This window comes from Strigops habroptila, chromosome 7, assembly GCF_004027225.2.
Source record: "Strigops habroptila isolate Jane chromosome 7, bStrHab1.2.pri, whole genome shotgun sequence".
Classification (NCBI taxonomy): Eukaryota; Metazoa; Chordata; class Aves; order Psittaciformes; family Psittacidae; genus Strigops; species Strigops habroptila.
In genome coordinates this window covers 59,966,865-59,987,713 of record NC_044283.2, presented here as the reverse complement: position 1 = coordinate 59,987,713, position 20,849 = coordinate 59,966,865, and the positions used below count along the sequence as shown (strand labels likewise).

General features: G+C 37.2%; 1 protein-coding gene across 7 annotated transcripts in view; it reads right to left on the bottom strand.

Annotated features, from left to right (window-relative positions):
• MAPK10 (mitogen-activated protein kinase 10) overlaps positions 1-20,849 on the bottom strand; it is a 151,436-nt gene that overhangs the window by 92,070 nt on the left and 38,517 nt on the right. For 5 of the 7 annotated variants that reach the window (XM_030492128.1, XM_030492135.1, XM_030492131.1 and 2 more), the window contains exon 3: positions 1,202-1,355. The exons of the other annotated variants lie outside the window; for them this stretch is intronic. The gene's annotated coding sequence lies outside the window, so the exon portion shown is untranslated. The remainder of the gene's footprint in view (positions 1-1,201; positions 1,356-20,849) is intronic. 7 annotated transcript variants of the gene reach the window in all.

Sequence of the window (20,849 nt, the reverse complement as noted above, 5' to 3'; positions counted from 1 at the left end):
CTCATCTTCTTTGTCCTTATATTTAGTTCTCCCGGGCATGGCAGATTACCTTAAAATTACATACTAGGGTCCCAAGTATGGAAATGTCTCATTTATTCCTATTTTCCATGCATTTGTTTGACATGCAGCCAACAGTTATAGCTCCAATAGGGCCAGTACCTAGGAAGCTAAGTTTACCTGGCCATGTTATATCATGACCTTAATTGGCTATGTTTATCAAAGGAAAAAAAAACCCAACACAAAACCAACCAACCAACCAACAAATGCCAAACCAAATTAACCAAGAAAGCTACTCACAAAGTAAATGAAAAAAGTAGGCTACATTTTCTGCAGTTGTTCTCAGCATTGCTTGGCAAATAAATTTAACACAGAATGTCATTCAGAACTATCTTTAGTCTTTGTTAGTGTTTTAGCACGTTATCATGATTAATCATAGTTATCATATTAATGTACAGGCACTTACAGATGAACTAAAACCCGTCACATAATACTGGGCACTACCAGCTCACTTTATTTATATTATGATACTACACATCTGTACTACACAGAGAAGAATATTACAAGTGTATTTAGACCCTGATTTTTGCAAAAAAGTTAAATATGGGCCTAAAAGAAATATCAGCATGTGAAATATCCTCTAGACCACTGAGGCAAATGTATGTAAGGCTTTGATTAGGATCCACAGTTGCACAGTCATGCTCATGGAAGAGAAGTAATACCGGAATTAGGTTTAGAGGTGAAACTTCACAGTAACATACACAGCTAAATAGGTCAGGTCTACAGAATACAGCCTACCTCACCCGCACACTGTCCAGGCTTTGAGCCATCATGCAAAATGTCATATTCATTCAGTGTTTTCCAAAGGTTCATTGACTGGTCGAATCAAAACCAGCTCTGTGGTAACACTCATGCATTTTTCATAAATGAGGTCTTTGGTTACAATCAGTTCTCCCTCACAGGGGCAGACTACAAACAATAGCTACAAACAACAAACTCCAGAACACCTTTGGAAAATGTCTCTTTTTCTGTACTAATTCTCCTCTTTTTACTTTTTCTGCATTTTTACAGTATACTCATCACAGTGCAATATGAACATTTCACAAACACATAACATCTCTATCGGAGTTTACTTCTTTTGCAGGGATTTTCCTTTGTATTAAGCTTATTTTCATCAGTAATAACGAGGCCCCAGATACCTTACCAGGGATAGGACAGTGACAGTGAAGTTACATTTTGTCCAGGTGACTTGTAATTGTTCTGTTCTGAGGTCTTCCCGGGAAGAGCTGCAAATCTGGGGACCAATGCTCAACAAATGCAGCCTGGCGAAGTTTCACCTCTGTCCCAGTGGAAGACAGCTGTCAAAGGAGTTAAAGACATGAGGGTTAAGGAAGCCTGGGTCTGAGTTAGGACAGTTAGCTCATTTTGGGACCATTTTTTTCCATTTTACTACGTCCAACTCGAAGCAGCACAGATAACATGAGCAAGGAACACTGAGTGGTCCATTATCTCCCATTAAAATAGCTGTTTTCATTCAAACCCTCTGCAGCCTTTCTAAGGTCAATAATTTCACTTGCTAGCATACTCTGTTGGATTAAAAAAGCCTGGAGGTCACTACAGTGCATTGCAATAGTCAGTGACTGCAATATCCTGTTCAACTCCAGGTAGAGAACATTTCTGTAGTTGTGGACCTTTGCGTATAGAGAATAGTCTGAAAGGTAAATAAACAAACAATACATTATTCCTTAAATATGCCATTGTACAATAATAAGTAGTCCACATCCTGGATTTGCTTTCTGCACAGATCTGAAGGCCTATAGGAAAGGGAAAATTCCCTACTTGGAGAAATAAAGAAACCTCAGGAAAGGTAAATTAAAATTCCCAAAACATCGGTGCTGAAATGAGTAGAAATTTAAGAGGCAATCAATAAAACCTAATCAACTGCATATCAATGAGGAAAGGTGAGAAAGATACATTGTTCACTCTTTAAGAATAATAACATTCAATTTTTACCATACTCATGAAATTACAATAGCTGTTTACCAATCTACCTTTTTTTGGTCCTGCCAACTATACATTTCATCTTTTTCTCTGCTGTCCTGAACAACTGTAGCAAGTTTTATAATTTAGAGAATGGGGGAGAGGAGGGCAATGGCAACCAACAGCTTCTCCCATTAACTTATTCTACAGGCTACTTAAAAGTCACTCTTAAGGTGACTTGGCAAAATATGCGCTTCAGACCGCTATCAGAAACATGGTGCATTTCCCTCCACATGCCCGTAGTCTTCTACAAAGGGTTATACTGATGCCACATCTGATTTAAGGTATAAACTTTAAAAGGAACAAGTAGCTGTTTAAAGGCCTTTAAAAACATCCTTAGTTGTCAAAGGAAAAACACGGAAATATTTCAAGAGCCTCCACATCTTCAAAAAGGGTATCCACAAGCGTACTCTGCTTTGTACACAGTCATGGAAGAGTAAGCCCACATTGCAAACCAGTGTGCAAAGCCAAGAACAGAAGATTAATAACCTTTCCTTTCCTTTTTTTCCTTACATGTGATTTTGTTTTTCGCATAATTTTGAGTAAAATTCTGATATTCCTTGTAATAAAGCTATGAAAATACTGCTGAAGAAGACACCAGTAAACTATGTAGTCTATATTCCTGCCCGACAGCAGGATCAACTGTAATTATTTCTGACAGATATTTTCATAACTTGTTCTTCATAATGAACATGCCCTTGCAATTTACATTACATTCAGTGGAGAAGTTCCTGTTTACAAATAAAATCTGTATCATCAGAACAGTGCTCACAGAATGCTAGGCTTACAAATATATAACAGAAGTCACAGAACATTTACGTATTCTTGGGCCAAATTAACCACTGCTAGAAAGGTTAACCAGGGTTATGCCCACCACCAGGATGAACCAGTCTATGTCCCCTATAAAAAACATGGAGAGTTTTACCTGTTCATGAGGAGCCTGTATGATTAGTATACTCTGTGTCAGTTGCTTTACACATACCAAATAAATATAATTTTAAACAGCCACTGCACTTGAATTACTGTAATCTGATGAAACATGTCTAATCAACCCTACCAGAAGAGCTCAATGTTTTATTTAAGTCAAGGAGTTTTCTTATCAACTTTCCAACAACCAGAGAATCTACAGCCAACAAGGCTTGATCTTCTCTCTCCAAAGCACTTTTCCACCACATTTGCACCAAGTTTAACAACACTAAGAGTAAATGCCTTTGCATGGTGTATTTATCCCTGGATTCTGAAAGCCTGTCAGACATGGACTATTAACCAGTAACTGTTTATGGTTGGTTTGTTTGAGGTGGGAGTGGTGATTTAATTTTGTTCTTAAATTATCAGTATCACTTCAAATGTAACCACAGTAACTATAGATTTCTGCTCAACATAGGATGGATGCTTAGTCCAAGAGCTCATAAAGCACCCCTGTCAGACATGAGAAAGCAGGCAGCTGAAAGAGTATCTTACTGCAGCACATTTCCTTTGTATGGGGATGACCCTTAACACCCCCCACAGCATTTTCAAGGTCCAGCTTCCATGATGTGACTGTAGGGTTGCTCAGTGCAACCTCTTACAGCTGTACCATATTGGGACTGGTGCTGTTCAACATCTTTGTCAGTGACATGGGCAGTGGAATTGAGTGCACCATCAGCAAGTTTGCAATGTTTGGGATTTTAGGGGGTTGTGGGTTTTTGATAGACAGAACTTACCTACAATGCTTCAATGGTTAGAGAAGGTCATCAAATCCTTTTCTATACTAGCCAGCATGTGCTCTTCAATAGTTAATCAATCCAGAAGAGCATTCAACCATGTTGCTAAAAAGAAATCTTTATCCTACTGTTAAGCAGGATGCAGCTTATTAGTCTACACATTGAAAGAGATGGTGTAAAAATGAAATTCACAGCATCAGCAATAATGAATTGAATGTTTAAATAGCTCGTCAAAGCAAGATGGATGCCTCCAATTCCCAATCAGAAAGGCGCATTAAACCAGTTACAGAAGGACGTTTCCTTTTCCAAGACATTTTAGTGGATTCATGCCTGCTCCTGGCTGCATTTCAATGAAGATAAAAATAAAATGACATGTACACTACACCAGCTCCACAGTAGGAGCACTTCCATGACTGGGAATAGTAGAGACAATTTCTGAAGCAGAACTTCTCAAAGACATGCAGAGTCAGCAGAGCACAAAAGCAGGTGGTGTTGCTGACAGGACGGAAACTAAATTTGCAAGAAGTCTACTTGGAGTTGGAAGAGGAGAAGGGAAAAAGGAGAAAAGGAATGCGACCACCGCAAGTTCACAAAATTTACTAGTCTTCTCTGGGTAAATATCAAAGCTGTAATGGAAGGGCAATTTTAAAACCAAACACCACTGGTACAGAAGCAGAGTTTTCTTGTGATTATAAATAATCCTCAGCAACAGAAATTCACTCATCTGTGTAAGTCCATAACATAGCATAGCCCTTCAACTTCAGGCATCTGCCATTCTCAAAAGGATATGAGCCACTGCCCAGCATGACCAGCCTTTACTCACTTTTGCTATGACTACTACTGCTAGTGCTGACAACTCTTACTATGGTATCACAAAATCCGATGGTATTTGTTGCTCTTCTCAAAGCTTCAAACTAAGAATTTTAACTTTCATTTAAAAGATGTTTCTGTCCCTCACAGTTGCAGAAAGACAACAGAGAACACACTTAACAGCCTTAAAAGATGAAAACCAAGAACACACAAAGATTCTCCTTTAAAAAAAAAAAAAAAGGCCCAATATTTTTCTGAGACTTCTACTTGTGATTTATAAGCAAATTCAGACAAAAATTCACTTTGCAAATGAAAAGCAGATGTAAGCATATGCTTATTTAACCAACCTGTGGCTGTAAATTCACAGCAGTTTCTTTTCTTGAAAAGATTTCTTCTTCTAACATCAGTGTTTAAAGGAAACTCTACTGTTTATTTCAGGTGACTGGCATCAGTCACTAGTGAAGGCTAAATGAAATTTTTCACTATACAAGAGTTTCTTTATCATGATTGTTAAAATAAAAGTTAGAGTAAGTGAAGAATCCAAACAAATGGATGAGCAGGATGGACATTAATCTGCTAAGAAAATTTATCACTGAAATAAATTCTGCAGCATTAACTAGGGGTTAGCTTGGAGTAATGCAGAGCCAAAACAAAGACAAAATCTCACCGACGCTGTGACCGTGAGCACTGCAGTGCAAACATTGTAAAAAACCTTGTCAGTGTATATGTCTGCTGTAGACCTTCGAAGCAAAACACGTGTGTGTGTCAGTATGCTATTGAAATCTTCCTTGCTTAATCTGAATAAAATTGCATATGTGAAAGAGGAACTGTAGGTCACTGTCTTATAAGAGAGCGTTTTATTTGCCAGGAATTACTCCAGGGTATTAGAGACACTGTGTAAAAAGAGATTTCAATGTAATTATTCTCATGTAAACATGACAAAATGATTCAGAACACTGAAAAAGTCCAAAGACCTGCATGAAAAGTGTGAAACATTTTCAATACGAACTATCATCCCACTTTCTCTAGACAACTTCTCAGAGATTGATAGAAATACAAAGTATTTAACTTCATGATCTTGTATATATACTATTGTCATAATAGCATTACAAGAATATCTTACTGGGTTTTGTATAATACCCCTATTACAATAACAAAACCCAATAAAATAAAATAGAAATAAATGATAAATAGTATTCAAAAAGAATGATAAATGCATTAAGAAACAAATTCTGCCTGAATGATGTAGGCAAGCAGATTTATGCCCATAAGAACAGCCAGAAATACTGTCTTGCACATGCTGCCTTGTACAAAGCTTTCTGAATCACAGTGTTGCCAGGGTTAGGGACCTCACACAATGGCCATGCCCAAGACCACACTACTTGCTGGGACACTTGATGTTGCAACAACCGACCAGAATACCACTTGTATGATCTCTGGCTAATTCTTATCTCAAATGCTGACCCAAGTCAAGTATCCAAGTAGCTAATGATGTGAAACTTGGTGGTCAGAATGAACGCTAAATATTTAAGCATGAATTATAGAATCCTAGAGTAGTTTGGGTTAGAAGGTACCCGTAAAGGTCATCTTGTCCATTGCGCCTACTGTGTGCAGGGACAACTTTCATTAGATCAGGTTGCTCAAAGTCCCATCCAAGAGTAACCTACAGACACTCCATTTGAACCGTGGTTCAGTGTGAAAGCAGATGGCCTTTCACAGAGTTACAATGGTAACTTTATACTGTCTTTATACTGTCTTCTTCTACTGACATTACACAGGAGCTTTCACCACAATGAGATTTCATCAGCTGTACAGTGGGTATTATCCAATCCCTCTTTAAGTGCAAATTTCCAGTGTCTACAGGAACGTAAGTTCTATTGCAAACTGGAATGCCGAAAGAGACAAAAGAATGTTGCTAGCCAATGTATTGCTTATCAGACAAAGCATGTGGGACCAACTATGGATAGATGCAAGATTTTAAGTCCATCAAGGGAAATAATTTTGTTACAGTTTTGGCATTTAATTATGATTTATTTTCCTTATTATAGGTATGAATCCATGCTGTCATACTTAAACCTATTCTCTCTCACTTGTACAATAATCTAAACCCTCTACATTAAGTTACCTCTAACAAATCTCAGCTACTGCAACTGAATGCTCACTGAAGAAACACTGAATGACAGTTACTGAAGATAAAGACTGGAACTGTTTAAGCAGCTTATGGCTGGTGGAGGAGGGCAAAAGTGAGAGAGTGAGAAACTCTTTGTTTTCTTTCTATTACATTGACTAAATCAGCCTATTTTGAAACATGCCACCATGAAGCAGCTAGGTACTGCTATCACTATGTAGAGGGCTGTTTCACAGTAGAACCTGGAATTCTTCCTGTCATAGACATTAAGTCTGGTAAAATTACTACAAATTGGGTAAGTGTCAGAAAACATGCTGAATTGCCTTGACCTACAGAAACTATGAGGCAGCTGGCAGTACAGGTTATAAAATAGCTATAAAAAATGAAGATTGGACAAAATGTTTAGGGACCATTCTTAACAACATCAATAGGTTTATCAACCAGTAACAGATCTGAATGCAGTAAAAATGGGGCTATAAAAGCTCATGAGAAGATTGTATCTGGTTTGATCACCAAGAGGCAATCATAGAATGGTTTGGGTTGGAAGGGACTTTAAATATCATCCACTTCCAACCCCCCTGCCCACCTTGCACTAAACCAGGTTGCTCAGAGCCCTGTTCAAACTGGCCTTGAACACTTGCAGAGATGGGGCATTCACAACTTCCTTGGGCAACCTATTCCACCGCCACACCACACTCACAGTAAAGAATTTCTTCCTGAAGTCTAATCTAAATCTCCCTTTCAGTTTAAAACCATTCCCCCTTGTCCTATCACTACATATCCTTGTTTTGGGCTAGACTATCTGATCTGGTTTTGAAAAGGCAAGTCTTTGTTTTAAAAGTAATTTGATTATTGTGTAGGTCTTCACTCAGGACATAACCTCTCCACCCCAGGCTCCCTTATTTTAAGTGCTGAAAAATGTATTTTGTCACATTGTTCATTTTTGTTTGGTTGTGTTTTTTGTTTGTTTGTTTTGTTGTGTTGTGGTTTTTTGTTTGTTTGGCCCTGGTTTTTTCTTAATAAACTTTAACCGAACAGCATAAACCTTGGATTTCTAGCTGTCCTTTTCAAAAAAAGGCCCTGAAAGACTGAAGGATTACATCAAAAGTCATGGGGGGGGGGGGGGGGAGAATTCTTTTTAGTACTATCTGCTTCAGAGGGAAGGAAGGAAAATCAAGGCCTAAGTATAAAGGACTTAGTCTCAGAAAAAAATCTATGTAATTAAAAAACGTAAAATAGCTTAAGTGATCAAGGTGCCTAAAGTCCTGTGGGTGAGGATATGTCATTGTTATAGCATAAATCGTGAAGGTGGAGAAAGTTTATAAGCTTTCCTATATTCCCGTGTCTGCAAGGCATGCAATTATCAGCTGCTGAAGGAAAACATTTCCTTTCTGAGTATCAACACTCACCTAGGTTCACTAATGAGCCTTTCCTTTTGGACCTGTAGCTGTAGCCATAAGTCCTAATGATGCACCAAACTGAAGATGGACCACTGTGCCTGTGCATCCCTCTTTATATTTATACAGACCCTATATATGTAAGAAGTTGCAAGTATACAATTTACGATATGCTGCAATTCTCTACAGTTCTTCCAGGATTTTTCTCTTACAACATGCATAACCAAATCAGTGATGAAAAAATCTAAAGTCGGTCTTACCTGGGAGGAGAATATCAGTTTAAGTATCCTTGACTGTACTGATATTCCTTCATTTCTGTTCATATTAAATGAGTCACAAACAGATAAATTTTTTCTCTGTTGGAAAATACTGTGAAAATACTTTCTTTTTCAAGAAAGATGATGACTCAGTTGGAAGATAGCCACTTGATGCTGAGCAGTATTTAATCACAAATGTGAATGTGGCTGTAGATCACAGAAAGACAACGCTAACACCCTGTGTTTCTCATTTCTTGTGAAGTCTAGCTCAATGTCTACAATCACTGTGACAGACTTCACTGACTGGCCCAGCCTCTACTCGCAAAGAATAAAACTACTAACTGTACTACAACGGAATGATGTTCATACTCTGCTGTCAGCACATTTACTGCATGTTCCTACTTATCCTATGGAAACCACAGATAAATATCTCACACTGTCTAATGCCTAAATAGCAAGCTCAGTCTATATATATAAAAAATGTATATAAATGAAAATTACCAGAGGAATGTTTTCAGAAACACCACTCCACAGGCCACTAGGTTTCACTGCTAAACAGATACGTATTCTCTCTAGTCAAAGCATTCCAGAGCCTCCTTATGTCCTACATCTGAAAAAAATTCAGCTTGTATGGGTCCACGTGTTGATTACTTGTCACTCCTCAGACCCATACCGGCACAATGAAGTAGCACTACTTGCCAGTAAGGTTACATCTGCCGGGCCTGCTAAATGACTGTGCATTGCCTGTCCTTCAAAGAGATAAAACATAAAGTAAAAAATAATCACAATTAAATTGTGTGGAATGACTATCCGTAAGAAACATGAACAGAAACAATAGTGTACAACAGAAACAGAAGACAATCCTAGGAATAATACAGCATAGCACATGATACCATATTCTGGGAAGTAACAGTGGAATTACATTGATACACCTGATAGAGTTGTTGCACATAAAAAACCCCTACGCAATGAACTTGCTTCTTCATCAAATGTAAACTTATCCACTGTATTCTATGTAATATGAACCACCAATTCTAAGTGTAATTCAACAAGGATAAGTAGGGATCCATGAATACATTAACATGCAGCAGTCCTTTCAAGCATGCGCCTATATAGTAACTCAAATTTATGTAATTGTGGCAAATGTATACAATCTAATGTATTGACCTTTTGTGAAGTGCTGTTCAACACTAGTTTTCAGACAACGCATGTGGAAGGACCTTGAAGAATGACTAGCCAAGAGACACTGATGTCTTTGTAAGAAACACCAATGTCCAGTCATCACTATTTACAGACTAGGAGGGTTAAAAATTACTGTCTTCAGAGACTAAAGACATATGCAACTGTTACCTGAATCAAAGTACAGACATCATTGACTCTGAAAGGACCATCACTCTTGGTAATATGGAGACAGGAAGTTGAAAAACATATTCATATTTATCAGAAATTCTTATTTCTTTACATACTGTGAAAAATCAAGTATAAGGAAAAAAAGTTCCATTGGCAGCCTAAAATAACTAATGTAATTGGCTTAATGGCCTTTCCATAAATAAATGGATTACAAAGGCACTCTGCAAATTTGTTAAGGTACACAGGAAGAATTCAGTTAACATTTTTCTCAAAGAGGTAGCTATTTTGATACCTTTCCTGGATTCAGTAGAGCTGCTTCTCTCTGCATCCTGTTAGATCACTCATGCTAGAAATGAATCTACAGCTTTTCCACCTCTGCAATGGGATGCAGCACATCAAATGGCAAGATATTTTAAAACCTCTCTGACAGAGAGCAAGCACGGGTCTTTGTCCTTTACCTCTTTGTACTGTCAGATATGTACATTCTTGATGCATTTGAGCTCATCAGAAATTTCAAAGCAAAACAAAACAACCCCCTTCATTAAAATTCTGGCTGCACACTGACATTGCTACAATCATATGTGTCACACAGGAGGACATTGTGAAGTTCAGAGACAGATGCATAAGGACATAAGAGACAACTCCCTTTAAAAAGGAAAGGGTTTGATAGCTTGGATCTTTTCTCTGTTTTGTACTGGACCTGGACACTAAATCAACATGTATTTAGGTGTCAGAGGAACGCTAACTCATGTAATGAATCCAGCATCGAAAGTCAGGTCTCACACTATCTGTTATAATATAGAAAGAAAACTTGAGTCCCGGAATAGATTTTGCATTCTCACCTTAAATTATCAGTAAGTTCCAAGTGCTGTGGCTTCAGCTTAAGTACACAGAGCACACCAGCTTTGAACAAGCCATCTTGGGCACTGCTAATAAAATAGCCACCGTAGCATACAGATGTGCTTCAACAGCTGGGTATCAATCCATTTTTGCTGCAGTTCACAGTGAGTTCCATACTACTGGGACTCCGTTCTTCTCAGCAGTCAAGTTAGCTAATTCAAACCAGTTGGACACACATTATAATCTCACACTTACTTACAACAGTGTAGACATACATTTAACAAACACTAAATAAAGGAAAAAGTACATCACAGTTTACCTACAGCACATAGATAGTTCAGAATAATCTGGTTTTCCCTGCACTTCATGTATGGATAAATAGTTTACATAATCAGGAATTGTGCTAAAAATAGGAAAATATAAATATTAAGATAGTAATTAGTAAAAATAATAAAAGAAAAAATAAATGGAAATAGGCAAAGTAAGAGCCACAAATAGCAATGTACCTACAGATTTGGGAAACTAAATATTTTCACAGAAAAAAATGGGGAAAAAATACAGATCAGTGTTTCAGTATTTTACGAATACCAAAAAGGTTGTCTAATCAACAGAAATGGACAGTAACGCTGCAACATTACAACATTAAATATTAATTAATGAGATATTTGCATGATCTTGATAGAATCTGTATGGATACAATATATCTGTAAGGCTACATTTATTTTCTATCAAAACAAATGATACTGTAATCAAAATAACCAAGACAGCTGAGTCTAATAGAATGAAAAGACTGCAACTAAACATACACAAAGGGAAGCAGTAGAAGTATGAGGCTAGTCCCAACTCATGACAAGATAGCCAAAAGGAATAGGCTGTACAATTACTTATGATTTTAATAGAGGCTACAGTTTAACATGCTTACTACAGAAAGTGCAAAATGTGTCATTGTGAAACTAAATTTTCAAACAGCCAGAAGGTAGTAAATAAAAGGCAAGAAATCAACATCCATAGTCTCAGCCTGTAGAAGACACATACGTATCTCCCAAAAGGCATTCAATCTCAGCAAGAATAAGCTAGCAGTGGGGTAAAGACAAGATAAATATTCCTGTACGGTCAGATACTACAGCAATTGTTGACCTCCATTCCTCAAACATCAGTGGCATCTTGGGTTTGGATTACATTATTTATATAAAATATAAGATTTCTTAATCCCGTAACAGAGAAGCTTTCTATGATTGATACAGAAGTTCCAACCTTAGGAATAATTTTTTTGTGCCAGCTCAGTAACTTCATTCTGATTAGGGCACACATTCACCATCTCAAAGTAATGGGTGCAGGTCACACTTTGTCTCATACTGAGTTACTGTATTCAATAAATATCTTTCTATTGGTTTCACTCTGCTTTGGATTATTTCATTAAATAGTGTTCTAGTTAGCAATAAAGGACTCATATTTACAACGCCAACCTAATACCTTTCAGTTGTGTTTTACTGTCCAAATTCATCAAAGTAATTAGTCTAGAGCATTCTACTTCCCTGATAGATGTGCTTAAGAACTTTGTGTAACAAATCTAAAAAACTGCTTAACTGGTAAACTAAACTTTAAGCTAAAGCATCCTTATTCTACTAGCTCTCTTCTCCCTTCCAATCAGCGTAATGAATGTAAGAAGATTCTGTAATTTTAGGAGAAAGTTATCACCACTTCAATATTCTCTAATATCCAAGACCAACCAGCCACATTTTAGTCAAAGCTGTATAACAAAGCAAAAGTAAAATAAATTAGAAACTTTTAGTTATTACCATCTCAACATAAATCAGTGTGACATTACTGACTAAGATGCAGCACTGGACCATTGTCCTAGTTAATGACCAGAGAAAAGAAGAAATACCATAGAGGAATGGACAACGCTATTCAACCCTGGCACAGTTCCTCTTCTGATACAGTAAAGAGATGGAGACTGAGCCCTACTGCTGTGGGAGCAGCTGGCACACTTCTCTGGGCAGCAAGAACAATAGGAAATACACTTGGTGAGTCTCTGTCCTCTTTTATTGATTGTACATTGCAGCCAAAAGCAGGTAGCTAATACTCACATTTTTATGGCAAGTTGTTTATTTTTTTTAAGCCCTTAACTCTCAAGTCACGTAAGGACCGCAATCTCATCTTTCATTAAATATATATACACACAATAAAGTCACATACTTTAATGACATACATTATATAATTTTATTATATAAGGAGATATATCTTTAACTATATCACAGATACAGATTACTATTTTTTATTTATATATACATTCCTTTTCTGCAATCAGGGCAATCAGTAATGTCACACTGATTTATGTTAAAATGAGAATAACTAAAAGTTTCTAATTCATTTCATCTAGAGTTTAAAATACAAAATGAAATGGTGGAAAAAGTTTAAAAAAAAATTACTGAGAGCAGATGCTGAACCAAACAAGCGTGGAAAAACAGAGCAGCAATGTAGATGAGATTATAAGAAACAGCACCATATCCAGCTGCCTTTGATGTCCCCAAAACAAGACACTAATTTAGATTCTCCAAGTAAGCTGCTGCTTCACCTCTGAAGCAAACCCCACTTCACATCACTCACCTAGCATCTCCAAAAAACACCCCCAAAACACCCACCACAAACAAACCACATACAAGTCAGATAAAAATGTCTGTCACTAATGATTTTCAAACTTGCATTTTTAAATCACTTTCACAATCTCAAAGGAATCTTCATGAAGTTTGGGTTTTTTTGGTGTTTGTTTGTTTTGGGGTTGTTTTTTTGTGTGGGTTTTGTTGTGGTTTTTTTGGGTGGGTTTTTTTCAGTGTGTGTGTTGTTGTTGTTTTTAATAACCTGAGAGGATGATAACATAACTAGAAGAGCTATTGCAGGACTCACTGTCAGAGACAGTTAAATACTAGCTCACCCTCTTGGTGTCAGGGTCTGCAGGAAGCATAGGTAAAGAAATGTGAATGAACAATAGTGCTCCTGAAGCTCTGTCTTCTTTCACTCTTTGAAAAGTTATTTTACATAAGAAAAGCAGCAGAATATCTAACAGCTGAAATATCAAAGTGAAATTACTGGCTTGTTTTTCATTTAGATTTGCCCATAATTCTGGTCTCCTCTGAGTTCATTTCACTATCTGCTTCTCATCTTCTCTTGATGTGGTCACTCTTTACCATTTTGTGATCTGTGGTAACACATGAATGCTAGCTGATTTGGGGGCTGCTTTTGTAGGTGTACTGTGAAGCTGTATATGCTAAATAAGATTTGAGTCTTATTACTTGGAACAATGAGTGAGGCTTCAAGCATAATCAGAAGCAAAGCACTACAGAGCAAGTCTGTATTTCCATGTAGCTGGAAACGTTCAAAGGCCTCTAAGTCAGTACATGAAGTGCCTGAGAAATAACAACTCACAATGAAAGTGTGTTTGAAAGTTGTCTATATTTTTTCATGAGAGAAAAAAACCCCACCCACCAAAACTCACCTAAGCTACTTGTTCATCTGCAACAGCTATAGTAGTTTCCAAAAGACTCACGGAGTATGTATTATAGACATATTATTAAGGAATCATATCAATTACTGTATCACATCATCTAGAAAGTTAAAAAAGCAAGCAAATGAGAGAGCACTGCACTGAAGCTCTGTAAAACCGGTGACTCAGATATAAGATTTACCTCTTCACACACTCACTGCTCACGCAGTCAGCTCATACTTCCTAAGGGAGAGCCATGTCTGGTTTTAGCTCATTAAAACTACATAGGAAACATTAGGATAGATAGTCACAGACACATTGTGCCCCTGATCCCATTTCCTCACCTAATTCTCATCCCTCCGGGACTTGCAACCAGGCAAAACACAATGAAATTAGTATTAGTCACCTACCTCACTTTAAACACTACCAAAGGTTAATCCCAGCACATTCAAACATTCAACTATGCCACTTGAATACAGCCTTTTGATACATACCAGTATAATTCAGATCAGAACAAACGAAGGAATGGCCTTAAGGACAAGACTGCCAACTTGTGATTTTGCAACTCTAAATCGACTTTAGCAACAAGCCCTATGGTAATACTGAGCAGGTGATGTATGGTATGATGACTTGATCAAATCGAGATTTCCTTGCCTTCTCAATTCTTTCCTGCGCAGAAACTACACTAGCACAGCCACTGAGCCCCAAATAATAAATGCTGCCGAGAAATGTGGTAATAGCAAACACTGGAGATCCAAGGCTATAATCAGATTGTTTTCTTCAGCCAAGAATTTTATTTTAGATTTCATTCAGTAAGAAAAGGCAGGTCAGCCAGAAATTTAACTGGTTGACCTAGATACCATACACCTTAGTTGAGCATTAGTCAGTTACTTTTTATATCTTTTTTACATGTGTTTATCTTCCTGGACAAAAATTCATTCAAAAGTGTTCTTGCAATTTAAATATTTAGACAAAAACATATGCAATATTCAATGGGCAGAATTTACAGTATTTGTAGCATGTTTTGCCTCAAAGTATCTAAAGATGCATTTCTACTGGCCTTAAAAAAAAAATGCTTTTCAGTTCAGAAGTCACAGGTTACAGAGATTGAAGAGAATTCTGTCTCACTAATTCCAGTTGGCTCTTCCATCAGCACAACATAACATGACAGCTTTCACAATACATCACCTTCCTAAAACATAAATGCTATTTTTCTGAAGTACTGCCAAGATGTTCGGCACAGTTGCCAGTCTGAATTATACAAGGAGCAGACCACTACAGCACTGACTTGCTCAGAGTAGAATGCTGTTTGGGCAAATACATCTATCCTTTTGCAAAAATCAAAGACAACAGGTAAAGTAACAGCCACAATCGTGGTAATCACCTACCTATGATATGTACAGCAGACAATCTTCGGTGATAAAACTATGAGCATCAGCTGCTAACGCTCTAACCTCGCTACCACCAGCGGAGTTTAGAGGCTCTGCCTGGTCCTGACCAGTTTTAAGAAGAGAAAGCCAGAAATGAGCTATTGCAGAACACATCACCCACGCTGCTGATGTTATGATTTCTAGGACTGATTATAACGTTCCACTCTATCACCTACAATATATTCAGCTTACCATCTAAAGCTACCTGTGGGTTAACTGGAGTTACATTTATGGATTTTAGCAACAAAATCTGTTATTTAGCTGGATAACTAGCTGTACCTTCCACTGAATTTATTATTAAGAATACAACACAACAGTTGAACAAGATGTACGCTATTGCCATGGCACAGCACCACATAATTCCACAGCTTTCAGATCAAATACCAAATGCTTCAGCAGGGAAGCTCAGCTACTGCTTCACTGTAGCTGAACGCAGGCGTAGCCTTTTGTGGCATTTGCTATATGAGCAGTTCTTTATAGAGCAGTCACATCCAAAAAGACAGGATCTGTGCCCCGCAGAGCTGAACACAAACATGAAACTGACAATGGCATCTAGAAAGCTGAAAATATGTATTGGTTGAATCAACAATGGATCTATATATTTTAGTCTCAATGCTTTATGATTATTATTATTATCGTTGGTTATGATATTAAGACTCCTACTTTTACTACAGTGATCAAAAGGACAGGTCAGTGTTTTGCTGAGAAAAAAAATGAGGCACCTTTCAGATGTTGTTTGGGGTTGTGTGGCTTACTCCCATTTCTCCTCACCCCACTGGCCTGTACGAATTCGCTGCCATAGTTCCCACCTCACTAAACCAAATGGTTTAACAAGCCAAAGGTCGCTATAAGCAAGATTTCCCTAGCTGCTTCTTTCATGTCAGACACTTTGATTAAGCTGAGCTGCCTGTGAGACCTATAGCCTGTAACACCAAAGCATATCTGTAAAACACAAATAGAGTGAAATATTAGGTTAACAAATTATTAGTATTCTTGTACTGGTAAGTATCAAGATCTCAGTGAACTGGTAGAAAATAAGAAGTTAATAATAATAATAAAAAAGAATCCTTTCTTCCACAAACAATAGAAGAGGTAAATACTTTTATGGGGTTTTTTACCCAGGAGAATCTCTCATGAATGTCTACCACCAACAATCTCTTTTCCAAAACTAAATGAAGCAAACAAAAGGGTTCTTTAGAGCTCCCTGTGCCCTCCCCGCCCCCATCCATGACTACTTACCAAGCCCTGAGAAAATGTTTGTCTCTATTCTTTTCAAGTTTGCTGAACATATTAACCTACCACATCCTACTGGTATCTGTTTATTTTCTCATCACAAGAAATGCATATGCTGCCAGACTACTGAAGGCTTTCAGTGGTCTCCATTTCTTTCCCCTTCCCTCTCTCTAAACAGCACACATCCTCTCTGAACAGCAAAGTCCATGTCCAGTTTGCTCCTGTCACTGCAATACAGTTGCCTCCAATACAGCTGACCACTGTCTGCTCTTGACATGCTGCCCAAGAACATCCCTCCTCTCCACAATTCTTCCTTTATTGTTATAATCTCACCTGCTTTTGAAGGTTGCATAAAAAGAACATACACGTTGGGCATGGGTTTTTTAAACAGCACCTTTCTTCATGGTATAAGCATGTTTTTCCAGACTGACACCTTTGTGTTCTTCACATATCTGGTTCTCAAATTACACATTTCTTTTATTACAATATTTCATATTTTCCTTATTTTCACATTTTTTTCTGTGTGTTTCTATTGAGGCTAACAGCATAGTATTTTATATTTTAAGCATTTTTTCACCCTTTTGTGTGTGTTTCTATGAACTATATATGAACTTTTGGTATCATACAGTGTGAAGCAGTTCAAAATTATCTATTTTGGTCATGCTAATGTGTCAATAAATTTATATACACCAGAAAAATTTCTGGAAAATGCCTCTATAATCTTTGGAAGAAAAAATACTATTCCTTTACTAGCTACTGAATGCTTTGGTGTTTTAGATATATGTACTTGAATCTATAACCTTCCCTCTGAAGAAAGTTTTTGTAATGCTGCTTAGATATCACCTTCTGTTTTCTTGTGGGCTGCAGCTTTTCCTAGCCTGTTAGCTCTTTCCAGGGCACCTAAATTTTGATTTTTTCAGTTTGGAATATCCATTCAAATCACCCCTCCTGTTCCCATGTGGGTTTTCTTTTTAGGCTTTATGTCATCTCTTCTGTGATTACAAACTTCCAGCAACAATCACACTCAACAAGCACAGATTTCCTCACTGAGTTTTAACAGTTTTGTGCCCATTGGTGAGCACCATTGAGACCCCGAGTCCCTCATATATGAAATATAAAACAATTAAGACTTTATTTAGCAACTCATTTAAACATTGTCAGCTTTATCATGTAGATTTTAACTTACTAAGTCTGTTTTAATAATCTCATAGTCAATAAAACTTAGAGAAAAAATTGCCCATACTGACTCTTCCTAACAATCCCTCTACACGGCGACTCACCATACCTATATCATGAGTTTTTTTCAAGAGTTCGTTTTGGTGAAGCTGCATTATTTTTTACCCACAATCTAGACAGATATCAAATGTCCATTTCAGGTTGGGTGTTGCATATCTTTCTCCTTTGAGCATTGTTCCTACCACAGACCCTACAGCAAAGAAACAGTAGTCACAAGCCTGCAGTTGTCACTATAGGATTATCTGTCAGAAGCAATGAAGGCACAATTCCATACAAGTAGAAAAAAGGAACTTGACTTCTTTCAGTGAACTGTTTGTCCTTCAGCTTTCAGAGAATCTGGGCACTGAAATGAAAGATGTCCTTAATACCTGAATTTTAAGAACACACACTATACTAAAAAAATCTGAGTCATCAGACAAGGAAATCCTCGCTGATTTAAACGTGACTGTAAGAAGAAAGAAACTATCAAAGTAAGAAACTGTAACTTATTCCAGAAAAAGTGAACTCTTTCTGCTTTCTGCCTGAGGTTATCGAAACCACTTTGAAAAGCCCCCAGACACTGCCAAATACTTTGCAAATTGCAGCTGCCAACCAAAATCACTAGCAACTGAAAGCACAAAGGGAAGCCTTCCAGAAATTATTTAAATGACATGGAATTATATCCTCAATCACCTCCTGTCTCTGGGATGCACAGTAAGTAGAGGCCTTCTTTGTGTCTGCTTTCTGGGATGGGAGTTCACTGGAGCAGAAATTCCCTTTATATTTGTGTCTTGTGCAGCACAGATAATGTCGCTAGTATTCTGCAAGTGCAGCACTGCAGCAGCACATCAGCACTAAGCAGCTGATTCTCAAAGTGACTTAATATATACTTCAAACTTTGATTCTAAAACATGGATGTGCTTGGGACTTTCTTTGGTGCCTTAAACAAACGAAAACCCTTCTGCAGGCTTAAATAGAAATGAAAGGGATAATACTGCCTGTTATTTAACTTTCCAAACTACAGTTTGCTATATCAAGCTAAGTAACTTTACATTTTAACCCAAACAACACTGGAGGAAACTTAAGACCGTACTTCTCTACCTCTGTTTATTTAAGGGAAACAATACATCTAGCACAGACAAGGTTTTTCCTGGCCCCCTTTTCAATGCTTGGGAATGTTAGGACAGTTCAAGGCTAGCTGATATGTTCCTCCACTCTATTACATTATGTGAAGCTCTTGGAAAGCAATGAGGAGAAAATTAAAGCAAGTAAGTCAAACACCATTCTCCATACGTCATACATGCTAGAAAAACAATGGGTTTTGCTAGCACACCAAAACAACCTATGACCCCAGACCACATTCATGAGATTAATCTTTTAGGTTCCATAAGGTGAGAAAGAACACTTGGTATGAAAAATATTATCAGGAAGGCAGAAGTTTTAATATGTTTGCCTATAATGACCCTTATACTATGATTTTAGTATAATGGAGGTGGGGATAGTAAAGGGGGATAATTTTCTTGCAAAACAAAATGTCAAAGACCCTGTTTTACATAAATTTACCAGTTTCATAAGAGCATTGGACAACTTTTTGCATGATATATTGTTTTAAATGAAATGAACTCTACTGGGTGTCATAATCTGTCAGTTAATATTGGAAGTGGCCTGAAGGCCCTGTAACAAATGTAACCTTCAAAAATTGCAGCTCAGTCTAAATGCACATCAAACCAACTGAAATGGTCATAATTTAGTAACCCCTTAAAGCTGAACACTGTTTGACACAGAAGAAATGACTATTTGAGCCTTGGGATATATTCTTAAACATGGACTTTTTGGCTTCCTGCTTCTTTGAGATGATTATTATCCATCGTTCAAAGCATTTAATAAGCCATTGTTGAGGGAATGGACTGTGAACTACAGATACTTTTGTACCAGAAACCAAATCACAGATGTGACAACAAATACATTTTGCTATTTTCGTATATCATACTCTGGTCTACAAAAAGCCCAGTGTAAATTTATCAGAGTTCTATACCAGGGCATCAGATATATTATTGTAGCACAGTTATTGGACAGACAACAATGAACTGTAGAAAATTATAGGAAGACAATAGAACGAACTTTCCATAGCAGTAAAGCAGTCTGATCCATTGAGAAAAAAATATCTGTGAAAAGTCAAACAAGGAGCAAGTAGGGATGGAAGGAGTGGGCCATTATTTTGCAGCATGTTACAACTGAAACTGTGTCTGAACATCCTGATATATGCATATATCAAAAAAACATGTCAAATATCCAAAACGTAGAATAAATGAGAAATGCAAAACCAGAGGGTTTTCCTTCAAAAAGTGGTGAGGTTATTTTTCCTTCTCATTATTCAATGTGTTTACATATAGTTTGGGTTAACATTATTAAAACTGAAATGGCAATATATTTTCCTTTTCTCAGACTACTGCCCATCTTGTAATCACCTTTGGATGGGCCTTGATGGTTGCTTTAGAGAATTAATTGGTCTGACTTTACTGCAGAGCTACATTCTTGTAGCTGAGCTTCCTCGTGCAACAGCTCCTCCTCCCTGACGTTCTCCCTACATACTGTTAAGTCCATTACAAATGTAGGCAGATTTAGTTTTTTTGATGACATTTCTACTTGCATAGAAAAACTGAAAGCTTCTCAATTTGTCTCCAAGATCGACATTATGATATCCAATCATGTTCTTAATGATTCCATCTTTATTGTAATAAATTTACAAGAGTTGCTTTAACTGAAATCTAGAAATGATCCTTCATACTCAAATGAGGAGTCATAATGCTGTTATAAAAGTGGTTTTTCACAAAGGTTAAAGTGCAAGGATGTTTTCAATGTATCAAAATAAATTGCTTCTTTGTTAAAAGGAACATAAGCAGAAATTGTTTTTCAAGGTATTGAAAAACTATTTTTCAAAAAATAAAAGCTAAAACTGAAAGCT